This window comes from Sciurus carolinensis, unplaced genomic scaffold (assembly GCF_902686445.1).
Source record: "Sciurus carolinensis unplaced genomic scaffold, mSciCar1.2, whole genome shotgun sequence".
Classification (NCBI taxonomy): Eukaryota; Metazoa; Chordata; class Mammalia; order Rodentia; family Sciuridae; genus Sciurus; species Sciurus carolinensis.
The window spans coordinates 628,546-634,772 of record NW_025920211.1 but is presented as its reverse complement, the minus strand read 5'-3'; the positions used below and the strand labels follow the sequence as shown (position 1 = coordinate 634,772).

The 6,227-nt window shown below is 38.9% G+C and overlaps 2 pseudogenes; one reads left to right on the top strand and one right to left on the bottom strand.

The window, feature by feature from the left end:
• The first annotated feature begins 4,051 nt into the window (after window positions 1–4,051).
• On the top strand, window positions 4,052–4,389 carry LOC124975109 (eukaryotic translation initiation factor 1-like; annotated as a pseudogene).
• An 807-nt stretch (window positions 4,390–5,196) lies between these two features.
• LOC124975098 (small integral membrane protein 14-like) lies at window positions 5,197–5,445 on the bottom strand (annotated as a pseudogene).
• Between the last annotated feature and the right edge of the window lie 782 nt (window positions 5,446–6,227).

Sequence of the window (6,227 nt, the reverse complement as noted above, 5' to 3'; positions counted from 1 at the left end):
TTAGCCCCACTTCCTGCACCATACCCCCAGAAAGACTCCAGACTATAAAAGACATTCCCCTACCAACCACCAAAGGGACATGCTGTCTCTCTTAGGCCTTTTAATTATTTTCACATCTGGATTCTAAAATTCTTCCTCATAGCCAAATCCCTCTATGAAGCTTCCAATGGAAACCTTTCAGATCCTCTTCCATTTTCCCGTTCTTTTTCCTTGATCATTTCTACTCTCCAGAATTCTCTTCTCAAATCCTCAACTCTATATTTACCAAGCCCTAACAAGCCTTTTTTTCCTGTCACTCCACTCAGAACATGGACAAGCCTTGGGAGCTCTTTACCAGAAGGCAGGAAATACCCCTCACCCCTTTGCCTTCCTATCCAAACAATTAGACTTAGTTTATCTAGGATGGCCCCAGTGCTGCAAGGTGTTAGCAACAGCAGTTCTCCTGATCCCTCAGGTGAGAAAATTTGTGTTATATCAACCCATTACAGTTGTTACAACACACTCCCTCCCAGATCTTCTCAGTCATCATTAATTTTTATCCCTTCGCCCAACCAGAGTCCAATTATTTCATGCACAATTCCTGGATCTCTAACTACCTTTCAGAAAGACTCCTCACTAAACTCTGCCAGTCCTCTCCAACAAAAATACCCTCTGTCCCTGTCATTTCTCACTCTTGTCCTGACATTCTGGACTTCATGATGAGTGCATTTTCTCATGTAACAGATCAACATTGACCAGACTCCCCAGACTGCTTCATAGATAGAAGCTCCCCAAAACAGTCCCCTTACCTTGCAGGTTATGATATAATTCAAGGAGAAGCTACAACAAATTCTTCTTTAATCCTCTCTCAGATATTAGAGTTATCTCCCTTACCTCCAGGGACCACATCCCAGCAAGCTGAGTTACAAGGGAAAAATCAGTCAATATGTTTTACTGATTCTAAGGACACATACAATATTACTCATTTAAACATCTTAATCTGGAGAGAAGGCTTCCTAACTTAAACAGGAATCCCAATTCTTAATGCTAGTTACATAACAGAGTCGCTTGAAGCTGCACTTTTACCCCACAGGGTAGCAATTTTACACTGCAAAGGCCATCAGGCTGATAAAAATTACATTTCCTTGGGGAACCAGGAGACAAACAGACTTGCTATGAAAATTGCTCAATCTAGCCACCAATCCCAGCAGGTTTTATATTCCATACCAACAAAGGTCCAATTTTCCCCTGATGAGATGACCACCCTCTTGTCTTACCTCCATAATTTATTTCACTTTAGATACCTGCTTTCTCCAGAAATTCTTAAGAATTCACTAAACCTGTCTCCTTCAGATTTACAGAATCTCTAGCAAATTTTTTGATCATGCACAGCCGGTGTCAAGGCTAATTCCAACTCTAATGTGAGACCACCACCATTTCCTACACACCAGGCTAGAGGAGTTCTTCCAGCCATGGACTGGTGACATGACTTCACCCACTTGCCTTCTGTATGAAGGACAAAATATCTTCTAGTCTTGGCAGACACCTTTACTGGATGAGTTGAATTATTTCCAACTAACGATAAAGACCTCTACAGTTGCAGCCTTACTTCCCAGGAAATTCCATACTTTGGCTTGCTTGCCTCCCTCCAGTCTGATAATGGCTCCAAGTTTAATTCATCTATTACCCAAGAATTGGCTAAAATTTTAAATATAAATTTCCACATTTCCTACCATCCACAATCTTCAGGAAAAGTTGAGAGGACAAACAGGACCCTGAAGGCAAGTTTAACCAAATTATCTATAGATACTCACTTAGATTGGATTAAACTCCTTCCTTTGGCCTTCCTCTGGATGCAAGCACTACCCCAAAAACCCCTTGTGCTCAGCCCCTTTGAACTTCTTTATGGGTGACCCCTGCCCACACCCAACATTCAACCTCAATTACCTTGTGTTCCTCTTCTTTTTTCTTTTCATAGTGGTGAAGACTAAACCCAGGCCCTTGCACATGCAGAGCAAGTATTCTACCACTGAGTTACATTGCCAACCCTTAAAATAAACTCTTAATAGCGTTTGTGTTATATTTAAGAGTTCAAAGTAATAAAAATGTAAACCTCATCTTTCTTTTATGCAGATTATTTTAAAAGGATTATAGCCCTATTTCAAATGAATGTTTACAAGGTAAATAATGATTTAAGAACATGCTCAATTTAAAGGATACTTGTTAAAACTTTAAGAATTAAATATAATAATATAAACCACTAGGTTAAGATAAAAAGAACAATGTATGTGCAGTACACTGACATTTTAGGAATGCAGAAAAATTTTAAAAGTAAAAAACCCAGGACTAAATACTTCACTAAGAACTTCTATTACTAACTTATTAGAAGATTTATATAGAAAATGATAATGCATTTAGATACATGTCAAATCAGTGTATGTGGCAAAAATGAAAAATGAAGATTAAGAATTCCAATTTTCAGGTCTGTAATATTAGATATTTTTATCCATATTTTGGCCACTTCTCCAAAAGAAACCAATTGTCAATTGTGAGCCAGACTCAGTGAATATACCACAATCTCACCCAGGATTAGTTTTCTAGCAAGTTAGGGAAGAAACCTCAGGATATAGTGTTCAAGGGGCATGGGCAGATAAAGAACTGCAACAGGCAGTTAGCTCAATTTTTCTATTCCAGACCTTTCTGCTTTAAATACTGTAGTAGCTATGGATAGAGCTTGGAAGGCTTACACTGGGTCACTGAAAGAGAAATATTTACTCTGTGGTATTCATTTATCCAGGATATAACTTACCTGTGTTAACATTACCCCTTTGTCAGCACAAGTAATTAAGAGTTGGTTATATTATTTCAAGAAGTTGAGCATGAAACCAAGAAGCACAAGGAGGAATGCAAGCAGTCAACATTGGATTATATAATGATATGATGCCTTTACAATATTTATGCCCTATAATGTCATCACAATAAAGGGGGAACACCCTATGAGTGTTACACAATTGTATCAGACTATTAAACAGTACAGTAATATGGAGTTTATTTAGTTCACACAAATTGTTTCTCAGATCTGTACAGTAAAAAGCTAGACTGGCCTAGTGGTAAAAATCCTTACATTGATAACAAAATATCTTATAGTCCCATAAATCATATATAATCAATTGTTAGGGAAAAACAGTCCATAACCTTGTGGGTTTTGCAGACTTTTAAAATGCCATTTGTATTACTTTTTTCCAAACTGGCCGAAAACAATGTAATCTTTTCCTTTTTTATGCATTTCAAAATTCACTTATATCAATGTTTCTTTCCACCCCATTCCATCCCATTACCAAACAGGAATAAGTTAAGGGAAGAGAAAAGCATTCTTGTTTCTCATTTTTCCCTTTTCCCTTGGACTAAACCAAGACTTCATTAATTTTTTTGAAGTTGGAAGGATAACAAAAGTCTCAATATTTTCTTCAAATAAAATGAAGTAAATAATAGGCATTCAAATATTAGTAAGCTCGTAATTCCCAATATAGATTTAAGATAGTTTCACTTTAACAGGGAAGTGTTGGAACAGAAGAGAGGCTTCCTGAGATGCAATCATTTACAAAATAAATTATATCTTAAGTTATTCCTAGGTATATTATTCCTGGCAAAAATGGAAAGAATGAACCTTTCCCCTCCTTTCATGAACCTTATGAGACTAGGGTATAGTGGCTGGCAAAAGTCATATATTGGACTGTAAATCATCTGCCATATTAATTAGTCATATTTATTTAAATATTCTCAGCTGGGAGATAGCTCAGCGGTAGAGCATTTGCCTAGCATGCACTAGGACCTGGGTTCAATGCCCAACACTATAAAGAGCAAAACATTCTTAGCATTAGACATTTTTAGTGGAAGTAAAAAAATTTTGAAAATAACATTCACTGCCCCAGTCACTGAGCCGCCGCTGAGGACTCAGCAGCTTCCCCCTCGAGCCCCCTCACTTCCCTACCCTCGGTTCCCACCCCCGCCTGCCTTCTCCCACAGCTGCCTTCCACAGACCATTTCCACCAAGGAACAGGAATTGTATCATATGTCCACTATCCAGAACCTCCACTCTTTCAACCCTTTGCTGATGCAAGTAAGGGTGATGACCTGCTTCCTGCTGGCACTGAGGTTTATATCCATATAAGAATTCAACAGAGAAATGGCAGGAAGACCCTTACCACTATCCAAGGGATCGCTGATGATTACAATAAAAAGAAACTAGTGAAGGCATTTAAGAAGAAATTTGCCTGCAATGATACTGTAAATGAGCATCCAGAATATGGAGAAGTAATTCAGCTACAGGGTGACCAGCACAAGAACATATGCAAGTTCCTGGTAGAGACTGGACTGGTTAAGGACGATCAGCTGAAGGTTGGGTTTTAAGTGCTTGTGGCTCACTGAAGCTTAAGTGAGGATTTCCTTGCAATGAGTAGAATTTCCCTTCTGTCCCTTGTCACAAGTTTAAAAACCTCACGGTTTGTATAATGTAACCATTTGGGGTCCGCTTTTAACTTGGACTAGTGAAACTCCTTCATGAAATAAGCTGAAAAGAGCCAAAATAATAATAATAATAATAATAATAATAATAATAATAATAATAACATTCACTTCTCCTAGCCACGTAAGTTTGCTGCAATAAGTGATACAGATTTCAGCCCTAATTTGTAAAATATTCCAAGTGCTGCTAATGTCCCAAGAACTATAGAAAGCTGCCACCAACTAATAAACTACCAATGTAAATGTAAACACAGTGTGATTCTCATCTTCTTTCATATAATCACAGATAACCCCAAATAACTTCATAAATATCTTATGAAGACAAAAACCTTAAAAACCTATCAAAACCATTTAAAATATTTAAATGCAGAAAACTCAAATTTCTTTCAACAAAGTCACAAATCACCCAAAAATTGTAGTCACACAAACAGAATGAGTGGAATGTTTAAAGTTTAGGACAACCAAAGAAGCCTCATGTAACTTTTTAAATATAATCATTTACTCAAATATACTGTAAATGGGAATGGTGATAACACAGGAAGCAAAAATAAGTTTGCAAGTAAAATTTGTAGAAGATCATGAAGACAGTACCATCCCATATTGCAGATGCAAAATGAGAAACAGTTCTAATGGAGTTAAAAGTTCTCTTGGTCTTGCAAGGTGCTAACTATTTCCACTTCCTGTGTCACAAAGTTAGTCCACAGGAGGAGCTGGTGGATCCTGTCCATTATGAGGACTGGTTGACTTTCCAAATAAATTGGATCCTTTTCAATCAGGATGTCTCAACAAGAACAAGATAACTGAAATAACCATTCAGGCCTTCAAGATCATAGTAATGCTCATGCCACTGTCACCAGAATCATGGTACACGTTGACCAGTCTTCTCCTTGCATGTTCATAACAGCAAACACATTCACTATGATCAAATCCACCTTCTGCCATGGTTCCCCAGTTTGAGTTACTTGATAGTTTAAATCCACCCAGACAACAACCCACAGGGCTGGAGGGGTGGGGGCCAGACTCAGACTCCACAGAAGGCCCACCCTGGGTTTCCTGACTACTGCGGCTACTCAGGACTTAGCTGCCGCCAGTGCTCCTAGCCACCTGTGTCCTCCCCAACCACTCTTTGGTTTTGTTGGTCCACATCAGTCTTAGTCACCAGACCTGGACCTGCCGGCTCCTGTGGAGCAGGGTGCAACATGTTGCAGCCCGAGACGCTTCAGGCCTCAGCTGCCCAGTGTGCATGCCCCCCCCTACTGTGGTGGGCAGCTTTAGGCCTCTTCACCACATCAGGTTCTGGGCCCACTTTGCATTGACCTTCTGCACAATCCTGGGGGTCTGGAGGAGAGAGAAAAGAGAAAGAATGGTGTGTAATAAGGAACCAACCTTGGGTATCACATTTTTTTAAATTGGGACATTATATTGTATATAATACTATAATTCTGGGATTCCTCCTTACCTTTGTGTACATGTGCACGACAGAACAACACAAAAATTGGGAAATTTTGTTCCCTAGTTCCTCCTCTTGCCCTCCCTGTCCTCCCCCTGGTGCCCAGAGTAAACATAGGACACATCTTTTACTGATTCTGGTTTATTTTATTCAACATATGCTCTCATGTTCCATGCATTTTCCTGCATTTGCCACAATTTCACTTTTGATGACTGAATAAAATTCCATTGTGTATATACACCATATTTTCTTTAACCATTCATCTGTTGATGGA